The sequence below is a fragment of the Triturus cristatus genome, chromosome 1_1 (assembly GCF_964204655.1).
Source record: "Triturus cristatus chromosome 1_1, aTriCri1.1, whole genome shotgun sequence".
Lineage (NCBI taxonomy): Eukaryota > Metazoa > Chordata > Amphibia > Caudata > Salamandridae > Triturus > Triturus cristatus.
The window spans coordinates 104,824,493-104,838,281 of NC_140579.1; positions in this window are offsets into that span (position 1 = coordinate 104,824,493).

The window sequence follows — 13,789 nt, forward strand, 5'->3', positions numbered from 1 at the left end:
TTCGGAATAGACGAGCGGCTAGATTGGAGGCCAAACAATCGGCGCCTAACCCGGTTAACCTATTCGGCACCGAGGATGAAGAAGTCGAGAGCGTCGAACAGGTAGACTCGGGCCCTGCTTCGGAGCAGGAATCCCAATATGATGATTAGGAGATCCTCGAAGACGTCGACTAGGTAGGAGACGACGATGAGGCCCTTGGGGCCGAAGAAGATCGCTCAGGCGAGAAGCTAGGCCAATCCGTCGATGAGGAGGCCGTGAGAGATAGTCTTGATAAGGCTCAGGTCGAGGGATCGCCTGCGGGCCTTACCCAAGATCGGTCGGATCGTTCTACGGCCCCGCCTGAAGGCCCGGCTTCGAACATTTCAAAAGAGCCAGAATTATCGAAAGACTGGAGTCGATTCCGTGAAATCGAAACCTGCACCGGTCCAATCGAAACCGAAAGTGCAACTGGTTCACGTCGGATCGAAGGCGTCGAAACCTTCGATTCCGTCGACACAAAAGGCCATCGGAGCCGAACAAACGAACCAAGAATTCGGTACCGAGAAACCACAAAGGGACCTCGGCACCGAGAAACAGAAGAAGGCCCTCGGTCCCGAGAAGATGCAGAGGCCTATGGCACCGAAGGTTGGGGCACCACCGACCAAGGTCAAGGTGGTCGATCCGACTACATCAACCCCGAAGAGTGCTCAGACTGCCAAAATTCCGGATCGACAAGGCGTCGATCCCAAAATTCGGACCGAAGACTGGCAAGACACCGGAGGCCGCGTCGAGGCCTGCCTCCAAAGAGCCTGTCGGCTCAAAAGCCCCGTCGGCATTCACGTTACAACAGGTGTCGGAGTCCCTGAAGCGCATCAGGGACCGGGTCACTCTCGGACCGACAACGGGTCCCGAACCGAACAAGGCCGCCAAGCCTCACTCGTCGCCGGCACCGATCAAGTTTGGATTGCCACCACCGGGGACTCCTAAGATGTTCGAACTTCGGAAAAGTATCGAACAACCGAGAACAATCTCCACAGTAAGAACTGATGTCGAAGACTCACAGTACCAGTTTATCGACGTCGACACTGGTAGACTGTTGTTCCGCAAGCGGAGAATTGTTACAGAAACGCCTTTGGAATCATACAAAATTCCACTCAAAAGGAAAATGGCGTCAGGTTCGACGCCCGTGCTTGTAGAACATTACCACACATATGATCAGGACCCACCATCCTTTTCTCCCACACACTCTGAGGCGGATGCAGGAGAGGGCTATACTGAGGATACCACATATCCTGTGGATACTGACCCTGATGACCAACAGTAAGACCAGGATCAGGCATGGGGAGACCCTACTGACCCAGGAGACCCACAAAATGCTCCTGACACTAATCTTTATAATGTAAAACCATCTCCCACTGAAGATACTGCTGCTTTTAACGCCCTCATTGAAAGAGCGGCTGCCAATCACGGAGTGGAACTTCATTCTGATTCTGTGGAGGAGGATTTCTTGGTGGACACGTTCTCCACATCAGAAAGAACGGTTAAGACTCTACCAATGTTAAAAGGGGTTATTAAACATGCTAAGGACATCTTTAAGGAGACAACCAGAGCACGGGTATTAAACACGAGAATAGACAAAAAATACAAACCAGCCCCAGAAGATCCCCATGTACATTAAGGGTCAATTGCCGTTGGACTCCATGGTGGTTTCTAATGCTCGCAAGAGAGCTAACTCACAAACTACCGGGGATGCTCCTCCTCCGGACAAGGAGTCCAAAGTGTTAGAAACATCAGGAAAAAGGATAGCGGCACAAGCAGCAAACATCTGGCGCATTGCCAACACTCAGGCACTCCTGGCCAGATACGACAGGTCACACTACGATACTCTAGAAACACTGCTAGAACACCTACCAGATGAATACAAAGATTGAGCGGAGCTCCTTATCAGAGAGGGACAACTCATTACAAATGCGTCCATCAAATGCGCACTAGATGCAGCGGACACTGCAGCAAGGGCCATCAACACTAGTGTGATGTTGCGGAGGCATGCATGGCTGAGAATATCAGGTTTCAAACCTGAAATACAAAATAATATCTTGAATCAACCAGTCAACCCAGACTTTTTATTTGGCCCGAGGTTGACACTACCCTAGAAAAGATTAAAAAGGACACCGAAACGGCGAAATCTATGGGGGCTCTACAGTCGCAGCAGTTTCGGAGTGGCTCCTTTCGTCGCCCTGGGAATAGAGGAGCAGCTAGAGGTCAGGGGTCCCAGCAGCAATAAAGGAGGTACCCAGAGTACCTATAATAAGAACAATAGGGGTGGATATCGTGGATCCAGCACCAAAGGCAGAGGACGAGGACACAACACCAGGTCCTCCGCCAATAACAAACAGTGACGTCTTGTCACTGCCCCCCGACCACATAACACCGGTCGGGGGGGAGACTCCAACAGTTCCTGCCAGTCTGGATATCCATCACCACAGACAGGTGGGTCAGAGAAATTGTCCAGTTTGGTTATTGTCTGGAATTAACATCCAATCCACCCACCATACCGCCAAGACACCGTCCTATGTCCGCAGAGCACTTGGCGTTATTGCAGCAGGAAGTACTAAGCATGCTGCAGAAAGGAGCCCTAGAAATCGTGCCCGTAGACCAACGAGGGTCAGGGGTGTACTCTCTGTACTTCTTGATCCCAAAAAAGGACGGGTCTCTCAGACCTATACTAGACCTAAAACCTCTCAACCAATACATTCTGTCAGAGCATTTTCATATGCTCACCCTCCAGCAGGTTCTACCGTTACTCAGTCAGGGAGACTTCCTAGCAACACTAGATTTGAAGGATGTGTATTTCCACATACCCATACACCCATCACACAAAAAATATCTCAGGTTCACTCTTCAGGATCAGCATTATCAGTTCAAAGTACTCCCTTTCGGAGTAACAACTGCGCCCAGAGTCTTTACCAAATGCCTAGCGACAGTGGCTGCACATCTACGGAGACAGCACATTCACGTCTTCCCTTACCTGGACGACTGGCTTGTTCAGGCAAAGTCAGCCCAGCAGTGTGCCAGCCACATATCCCACACCATTCACCTTCTTCACAGTCTGGGATTCTCACTAAATTATCCGAAGTCACATCTTCAACCCGCCCACGTACGGCAGTACCTGGGCGCGACCATAGACACTCTGACAGCCAAAGCTCAGCCAAACTTGTTAAGGATCCACAGCATGCAACTGCTGATAAAACGGTTCAAACCTCAACACTCCCTTCCGGCGCAAGTGTTCATGCAGTTGATAGGCATGATGGCCTCCTGCATCTTCATAGTCCCGCACGCGAGACTACATATGCGCCCGCTTCAGGAGTGCTTGGCACGTCAATGGAATCAGACTCAAGGACAGTTGAAAGACCTAGTGTTGGTGAGCGGTCGGGCATACAACTCTCTGCATTGGTGGAATCCACAAAACCTTTGCAAGGGTCGACCGTTCCAAGAGCCTGTTCCACAAATAATACTGACCGCGGACACGTCTCTCCAGGGATGGGGAGCTCATGTACTCAATTACACAGTGCAGGGACTATGGACAACACAGCAAAAGAAGATGCACATCAACCTTCTGGAACTAATGGCAATCTTCCTGGCACTGAAAGCATTCAAAGTACACTTGTGCAACAAAGTCGTGTTGATCCAGACGGACAACATGACTGCCATGTACTACATACAGAAGCAGGGAGGAACACACTCTCCACAGTTGTCTCATCTGGCTCAGAGCATGTGGAAGTGGGCCATTCAGAGGAACATGTTCCTCATGGCCGAACATCTCCCGGGCAAGGACAACCAGATGGCGGATCTGCTCAGCAGACACAGCCACCAAATGCACGAATGGGAGCTACATCCGTCAGTACTCCAACCGTACTTCCAGCAGTGGGGTCATCCAGAGATAGACCTATTCGCCACAAGGGAGAACGCAAAATGCCAAAGCTTTGCCGCCAGGTTCCCCCATCCACAGTCGCAGGGCAATGCGATATGGATGAACTGGTCAGGCAGATTTGCGTACGCTTTTCTCCCAGCACCATTAATACCGCTAGTGGCACGCAAACTAAGGCAACACTCGATAACACTCATCCTGGTTGCTCCAATGTGGGCACACCAGCCATGGTACACCACGTTTCTAGAACTTTCCGTGGTACCACATCAAAGACTGCGGCTAACACCCAAACTTTTTACACCGAACCATGGCGAAATTCAGCACCCAGATCCGCAACAGCTGAACCTGGCGATCTGGCTCCTGAAGTCTTAGAGTTTGGCTACCTAAACCTGCCTCCAGAATGTATGAATATCATCAAAGAGGCCAGGAGACTCACGACCAGAGCTTGCTATGCGGCTAAATGGAAAAGGTTTGTCATTTACTGTAAAAACAATGACATTAATCCGCTGGATGCATCCATTCAGAACATCATCTGTTACTGGTTACACTTATACCGATGCAATCTGGCATACAGCTCCATCCGTATACACCTAACCGCAATAGCAGCCTATCTTCAGAACAGGCAGCACCTCTCTTTATTCAGAGTGCCTGCCATCAAAGCCTTCTTAGAGGGACTCAAAAGAGTGATTCCTCCAACACACCCACCAGCACCGATGTGGAACCTGAATGTGGTCCTCACCAGATTGATGGGTCCAGCTTTTGACCCTCTACATTCATGTGAGATTCAATTCCTCACCTGGAAAGTAGCTTTCTTAGTGGCAATCACTTCGTTGAGAGGAGTTAGTGAACTCCAGGCACTAACCATTCAAGAGCCATTCATACAGGTTCACGCAAATAGAGTTGTACTACGTACCAACCCCACATTCATGCATAAAGTGATATCGCAGTTCCACATTAATCAGACTATTGAACTGCCTGTTTTCTTTACAAATCCAGAAAATGTCGCAGAGAGAATGCTCCATACACTAGATGTAAAGAGGGCCCTCATGTACTATATAGACCGAACAAAGTATTTTAGGAAAACAAAACAACTGTTCGTTGCCTTTTCTCCACAACACAAGGGCAACGCCATTTCCAAAGCAGGGATAGCCAGATGGATCGTTAAATGTATTCAAATTTGCTATGAAAAAGCTAAACGCACATTAACGATTCCCCCAAGAGCCCACTCAACACGAAAGTTAGGGGCGTCCTTGGCTTTCCTAGGTAACATTCCTTTAGAGGAAATCTGTAGAGCAGCCACATGGTCCACTATACATACATTTACTAAACACTACTGTGTAGATGTACATTCAAAACAGCAGGCAGCTGTAGGACCGGCTGTTCTCAAGACACTTTTTCAGACTGCTGCAGCTGACACGGGGAGCCGCCGCTAATGGAGGGACTGCTATATAATCTATGCACAGATATGAATTCAGCAGCCCACATGCCTCGAACCGAATATGCTACTTACCAGTATGCATCTGTTATTGGCATGTAGGGCTGCTGACATTCATATCGCCCACCCTCCTCCCCGGCGCCTGTAGCGGCTGCAGCACTCGGAATTACTGTATAGCATGGTCATCACTTACTGTATCTACTCCATCACTGCCACAATGGCGTAAAACAATCTGAGGATGGAAAGGATGCCCATGCGCACTGTAGTCCAGGGGAGGAGCCACCTATCTCGTGATACTTTGAAGACTCTTCCAGGACAACAATGTGCAATCATCCGGACCCAACACTAGGCGGCGATCTATGCACAGATATGAATGTCAGCAGCCCTACATGCCAAGAACAGATGCATACTGGTAAGTAGCATATTCGTTTTCTGGCCCATGCCAGTTTAATCAGGATTGACCAAATAGGATCGGGATGTTCTGAAACGGGAAAATAAATCTGGGCAGGGCTACCATCTTCATGATGGCAATGCGTCAGACTAAGGATAGTGGGAGTTTTATCCAGCAGTTGACATCTTCAAGTTTCTGTAGAGCTTTTCCATAGTTCTCTGACCACCATGGGGTTCGTGTGTATTTGTATCCCTAGATACCGGACTGAGGCTGTAGCCCAGTTCAGAGGGAACTCGAGAGGTACTGGCTGCATTGTTGGAGATAGCGAGAATACTACACTTTCCCCAATTGACGCGGAGGCGTGAGGGTTCCATATTTTACCATCTAAATACCGGAGCAAGATTGACTGGTCTATTTAATTATGCTATTATGATCACCACTTGCTGATGGATACTTACCTCAGATTCCTGAACTACAGGTACTACAGCACTGTAAGACTGGATCAGAAAAATGTCCCCAACTTAAGTCACTGGTGTAGGAGAGTAGGGTCTGCAATCCTATGATCACCCAGATTTTTTTGCTTTTGCTTCATTGGTTTACGACTTTCCCTGGCTGTGGGCCTGCCAATCAGACCCACAGCCTAGCTGTTCTCTCTCGAAATTAACACATGTACATTAGGTGCATCCACTAATTGGAACTGGGCCGCCGTATCAGTCCCTGTATCAGCATACCACAGGTATCCAGGGCATCGGTGTACCCAGGGCCTACCAGGGGCTGCAGCATGTATTATGCCACCCCTGGATGGCCGTCCAAATCTGACACAACTGGCTGCGCGACAGCTGGGGCAAGGTGGTGTAATCACCCGTTGCTGTAGGTGTAGTATTCCTATACCTAACCCTAAAATGGACACATGGATTCCTATCAGTCACTCCTATGGCAGGCCTTATCAATCCTGAAGGCAGAGTGCAGGGAATCATGTGGGATGGTGCTCTGGCGCGAGCTGAGCCCGTCGACGGGTTGCGGAACCAAGTCCTAATAGCCGTTCCATGGTGACGCGTGCCAACTACTTTAATATGCATTATAATCCTTGCGGTTATTTGCTAAACTTTGGCATCGCATCACCTACACATGTCGAGTAAGGTGTCATACGAATTGGAATACGAACCCCTCGCCAATTCTGGCGTCGGGGTTAGCATTCCCCCCTTTTAGAGGGGCACGACATGGAAGTAACCTTGAACCCCGGTTAAAGTTGACTCAAGCCTCAGCATCACAAAATGGATGCTGCCACCAGACACAAGTCTGACCTCCTGCTGCTGGGAGACCTTCCAGCGAGGGGAGCTTGGACAAAGGGTTTCCTGTCGAGGGCGGTGCTAGCACAATCCCTGACAGGGTTTGTGTATCCCAGGTAGGCAGGGCTGAAAGGAAGGTGATTGCAAGTGGCACCCCGGTGCTCACTGTGCATAGCCCGGCTCAAACCAGTTTCGGGGGCAACCCTGCCCCTGAGCTGAGGCGAAGCCAGACAAAGGATAGGGGTGTAACCACCCCCCTCCTGGCCCCACCCATAGGTAGGACCTAGTCACGGGCCAGCCCCTTTTCTTAGAATAAAGGTAGGAGCGAGTCCCCTTCCCAAATTGGATAATTCTGAATCTTGAACTACTTTCCACGAAAGGAACTCTTGACTATTTCTGAAGACTCTCCCTTGTGGCTAAGGAGTAGCCACCCTGCACCAGCAGGCACCACCTAAGCGCTTGCGGTTTGCTGCACGTCTCTCCCACGGATCAAGACTGCCCAGCTCGACGAGACCCGGGTTCCCTGCCATCTCTGACCTCTACCTACATCGTCAGCCCAGCTGAGTCGTAGGTGTGACGAGACCTGCGGGACCGGCCATCTTCAGAACCTGCACGACGCTTATCTAGCACGCCCACCGAGGGACCCTCGAGTGAGTGCACCTAGGGTTTGAGAAGCCCTAACCCTGAGCAGCTCCAGCACCGAAGTCTGCCTCCCCAGCATCCACGAGATCTGCGTGGGGGCTCTTCCGCTCCTTGCTGTTCACCGCGTTGTCCGACCACTCGCCGACCGGCTTGTGGCCCTCTTCACGACGCACCACGATAGTTTGTTTTCATCACTGGTCTGGTTGCTCCAGACTGGCTCTTGCTCCCCTTCAACAGAGGAGTACCTCGGACCCTCCTGGTCCACTCCAGATGCCATCTTGACTCCACCGCTTGGGTTTGCCACTGCCAAGACCTGCTGCCCCACTCCTGGGCCCAGCATCATCGACAGCAGACACCTTCGTGGGACAGCTCGCCCTCCATCCTGGTCGCCGCCGCGCCTCCTGGTCCGAGGAACAGCCGGGTCCGGCGTCATCCACTTACCTGGTCGAGGTGACTTCAGCCGGTACCTTCCTGGTACCCACACGATCGCTGGCTAGCGGTTGAGAACTGAGTCCCCTCTGCTTTCAGGTTTCCTTCATCACCGATCCAGGCTTGGATCTCGCTGAACGTCGACACTGGTCGCCTGCCAGCAACTTCTTCTTTCAGGCTCCTGAGACTACAACGAGGACTCCCGACATCTTGCCGAACTTCACGCAGCCGCAGCCTCTGGGCTAGGTAACTCGAGCATTTCGGTGCTCCATCGCAGGTTCGCTCTACAAGTGTCCAGTTCCTTTTGTCGTTTAGTCCCACTGAACGGATCACTCCGGAATCAGTAACCCCAGACTCTAACCATTTGCATTTCACTGTTAGTGTAGATGGTTTCTCGTGCCCCTCGGGCATTTGTGTAATTTGTGCAACTGAAGTATTTTCATAAGAGTTTTGTAGTGTGCTTAGCTCCCTGACTCATAAAGAGCCAGGGTAGTCTTGTTATAAATAAAATATCCTTTATTTTCATAACAACGTGTGTGGTGTCCTTTCACTTGACGTTCAAGGGGTATATGTGATGGTAAACAGCTGGCTTAACACGCCCTCTAGAGTTTAGCCTAAAGACTGCTCGTATCCACGCTACTAGGATAGCTGGTCTATACGGTTGACTTACAACCAATCATCAATAAGGGTCGTTTGGAATGATACACAGTGATCACTAGAATAGTGAGCACTACATATCAGGCCAACTTCTCACAACTGGTTTGAATGTGTTGCTATCTATCGACTCTACGAGTAGTTACGGTTCTGAACTTATGGTTTCAGAATAAATGTAATATGAACATTTTGCCACATAACTCCTGTCTGTTTGAAGGTGACCTAGTTCTAAGACTGTCCAAATTCACGTAATACTTCTAATGGATACTTCTTTACTACAGATTCCTTATCTTGAAATACTTGTTAGGAGCCAGACTGGGTCCAGAACACCTTTCTCCAGCAATGTTACAGTACAGCACTGCATTTACTTCGTACCATCCCAAAAATGAATTTGAGCTGTATAGAGGTGCCACCCCGCAAGCGGACAACTGTCCAGCCTATTCCAGCACTGTTATGGAGTGCCGTTGCCAATGCCTTCTCTCAAGTTGACATGTTTCAAACCATTCATAACTAGAAAACAGGTGTTGGTCACAGATCTGAACGAGGTGTTTCTCTGGTGCCTGGGTACGGGAAATGACTCAGTCATGCAGCAAGTATGCCTTCAGGGTACCCCAAGGTGATTCAGAACAATGAAGCAAAATTGTACGTTGTAGAATACAAGAAGTAGTTGCAGCCCTCGCGCAGGTATTTTTCTGCTCCAAATGTAGGGTGCACTCCTGCGAGAGGTTATATTTACGGTCAAAGTCCAAAAGCAAGCACAAGAAAGGAAAGCGAAACTTGACCCCATTCTGCTACTCTATCTATAAAGAGGGCATCATGTTAGTGTCCCTCAAGATCCCTAGATGAGGAGCAGATTCTACAATTGATCTCAGTGCCTAATGAATTCCCTCAGCTATTGACAACGCTGTGGCACATTGACACCTTTATGGAGGCCATGCTGTAGATATTGGGTGTTTTTCACCTTTGGGCCTCAATTATCCATAGGGGCCTCCACTCGTTGGCATCGACAATGCTGTTTGAACCCCCTTGAGCCTGTATAAACTGCTAAGTTGGGAAATTTCTTACCAATGAATTTGAAGAACTGTCTTTTTTTTTTTTTTTGTCCATCCGGAAATCTCTTAAATTCTGGCTATTCAGCAACTAATAGAGCAACTCTTTCATCACAACTGTTAGCACCAAGACGCCTCTGGGCATTTGAGTGCTCTATTAAACCCCCCCCATCAGTACAGACTCACACTGAGGTTCCATGACCCACGCTGGTCCCTTCCTGGTTGATTACCTCTTACCTCGGAGGAGGATCCAATGCTGATTTGATGTCTGACCTTGAACCAATCAGCCCAAATCAGACTGTTTCACCGGTGTTTGGAAAACAAAAGGGCTGATGTACCCACCTATGCCCTTAGTGCAACTCCAGTAAGGTACTACTGTTCCGGAAGGGCCTTAAGGCCTCGCTGGCTCAAACAATACAAAATGTAGCCACATAAATGGTTTGTGTTGGCCCTAATACTACTAATTGTGTGGGACGCATGATTGGCACGCCACCATGCACTCCACAGGATTTTATGAAGCAGTTATTGCATTTTTTGGATATGCTTTTCAATGGTTTATGCCTGTTCGGCGAGAAAGATGATGTGGTCTTAAAACTTTTCAAGAAAAGTAAAGCCGCAGCACACTCCCGGGTTATTTTTGCCCCAGCCAAATAGTTTCCTCGCAAAGTAAGAAATTCCAAGACTTCTCCAGGAGGCTGTCTCCCCTGCAGTCTCCCCAGCCCACCTGCAATGATCTCAGTTCTCTCAGGGACATGGATCTGACAGGCAACATACAGGTCAACAAGGGTACCAAGCCTCCCATAGCCCTTCCCCTGTGGCAACAGCCACCAAAAGCTGCTTTAATTTGCCATTAGTGGCTCACAACTTTCCTATTGAAGGTGGGTTCTACCACTCACCCAGGGTGGCGATTCATTATGTCGAACAGGTTGGTCCTTCAAATTGCTTAATAGGTCTATGCCCTAACCTTTATTCTGCTCCATTCAATGTCTCCCTCCCAAAATCCAGAGGAACTATCCAGTGTTCTGGACTTTGAAATAAGGTTGTTTCTCACTATTTCCTTGTGCCGAATGAGGATGAGGCCCTTCATCCCATTTTAGAACTGCATCCTCTGAATGTCTTTCTGTTGAAGGACAAATGCAATACAATTACACTTGCCCAAATCCTGTCTACCCAGGACCTGAGCGACTGGATGCAGAGAGCATATTTCCATATGTCTGATACTTATTACTGCAGATTCCTCACCTTTTGAATATTGCGCCTGCGTGCTGGCAGTCTTTTGTCGACAGTTGTACTGCACAGGAAGTGATGCATGCATTCCTATGTAGGTGCCACCCATGCCAACGTACATTCCTTCATGTGCCAATAGATGCAGATCTAGGGCTACCCCTAGTCTCAGACTGGTATTTTAAGTTTTTTCCAAAAATGTTTCCAGTATGGTGTCCCCTCCAAAGTCTATAGATTTAAGCCTTGTGGGGAATGTTGCAGACAGATGTCTCTGGCTGTTCCCCATTTGGTTTACATATGGTGTCTGGGGTCATATAACGCAAAGGAAGGCTTTTTAGAGAACAAGGTGAAGCTTTTCGTCACTAGGCGTCGGAAATCCTGCCTCTGTCAAAGTCTTGGAAGATGCCAGTACTATTACGGGAGCAGTTTACTGTCAAGGTTCAAGTCTTTGGGTGAATCCAAGAAGAAGCAGGAAGTCTGGCGACCCTTCCCCGTCCTGCCACTCTTTCCTGAGAGGGTGTGAAAGCATATTCATGCCTCCCAGACCTGCTTCCAAAATCTGAGCGGGCTCTGTATCCTACCTTGTGAGCTTATTGTCCCTGGGTCCAGGTCTACTCATCAAGAAAACCAGAAGTTTTAGAATGCATTATGTATTTTTGGCACACCACCAGCTCCCTCTGGTGCGCCTACGGGCCTAAAGACGCAGAGAGGATTTCCAGCTGGGCTTCTGCTTGCAGTACTTTCCTTGGTGCCTGTTAGGTCCTCTGGATCCACTGCCGAATACCCTTGGAGCACCACATCCCATGCCAGATCCCAATATTCTGACTCCAGAGGACTGCTTTTCTGGCTCTGGGACACGACGCAGCCACCTTCAATTGAGGCCACGCTTGATGCAGCTTATTCTTCACAATCCTGACACTGTTATGGTGCCTTGCTTCAAGGGAACAACGTTCATACAAGATCCTTTTGGGACAGATTCATATAATGGCATGTTTGATACTTGAAATGAGTTTGCTCATCCCTACCATGAGGACAATTGTTATGCGTATCTCCAAGATGCCAGTGCACTGGACACTTGTCCAGGCACTGGCTGCTTTTGGTTCCAGGCCATGCCATTGAGGAGTGGGCTTCATTTGCCATGTTGATATGGAGAGCTGCTGAAGTTTTGGATCTAAACCTCCCACCCAAGTGAAAACTAATGTTTTGATTGAGCTGCTTCAACCTAGTAGTAATACTGAGCTCCTACTTCTCTTTAATGAGGCACTCACCGACCCTCTTGGGAACCTGGGCTAAGCCCTATTTGGGATCCCTGGTCAACGACCAGATTGCCAATCATCGTCCTGCACCTAGGGATCCTGCCTTTCTGACCCTGCATTCCTCACTCAACAGCTTGGTAGTGCAAACCTTTTCCAGTAAGGTTGAACCCCAATGCATTCCTCACTACTGCTCATGAATCCAAATGCATCGTCTATCTGATAGACCGGCATCTAGCCGCATATTCCTTAACTTAGAATATCCCCAGGCGTCAGACTGGATCCGGAAAACTTTTTTCCCCCAGCAGTACCTCTGTACGCCAGGGAGGGGCGGCGTTGCTCGACTCTGTCCTGACGTCCACGGAAATGACGTCAATAGTCATATAAGACCCTCCCCCTCGGCGTGCTGATGTCCGTTTTCTTCTTTTCCGCATCCCAGCGCGGATTTGGAGTTAAGCAGTTCCTCTGGCCTCTTTTGGTGCAGGCCTTCACGACGCCTTTCGTTTCTGGAATAGTGTCGATGCCTGCGGGTTTCCAATTGTGTGCGTCCTGTTTGCGGCAGATGTCGGCGAAGGATCCACACGAGATCTGTATGTGGTGCTTGGGAGAGCACCACGACTCCGAGTGCGACTCCTGTCGGCAGCTGAAGTCCCTGCGGAAACGTCAGATGAAACTGTTGTCTCCCTGGGTGTCCCGGTCAGAGTCCTTGCGGTGCCGGCTTCCTTCTCTGGCGGAAGGATCCAAACGGCGCAGTTCTTCCTCCCACACTGAGGTCTCTGCTCTGGGCAGATCCCAGAGTCGTTCCCGTGGACATAGCTCTCCTACCGCAGGTAAGCACCGGAAGAAGTCACGGAGGTCGTCTCGACCTCGCACAAGCGTGACATCGGGGCCTGCCACTCCTGGTCTTCACCAGACGCAAGCTCTCAGGAGTCGGCCCCCGCCTATCCACCATTTCCTGGTGCTGGGGCAACTCTAACCCAGATGGATGCCCATTCCAGGGCTCTGCAGACCTTCTTTGCGTCACCCCCTCTCCCTGGAGCACCTTTGAGCCCCACAGTGGGGGTAGGGACTCTGGTCGGGGGTTTGCCGTCTGGTTCGCCCTTGGTGCCGACCGAGTGCCTTGACTCCGGTTCAGGGGACGCTGCGACATCAGGACACAGCCCCGATGGGCATCCCACTCTGGTGTCTAGCCCTCCTGACGCGTCTTTGCATAGTCCTGCAGGACTTCCTGCGTCGTCGCTGATTGTAGTTGCATCGCGGAATTCAACTCAGTCTACTTCGTTCCTCCCCGCAGGCTCATGTCTCTGTGGCGGTCAAGTTGACGCGGGGTGGACAAGTCCTCTACGAAGGTCATCGTTGCCATCCTGACGTTGGTCGACAACAGTTCGGTCCCCAGCTGTTCCTCTGCTGGAGGCCGTGACCCCGGTGGGTTCAACCAAGGAGCAAGGGCCCATGGGGCACTGGCCAGCTCATTTTTCTGTGGGGCTTTTGCCGTTGAGTGGACGGATTAGACTGC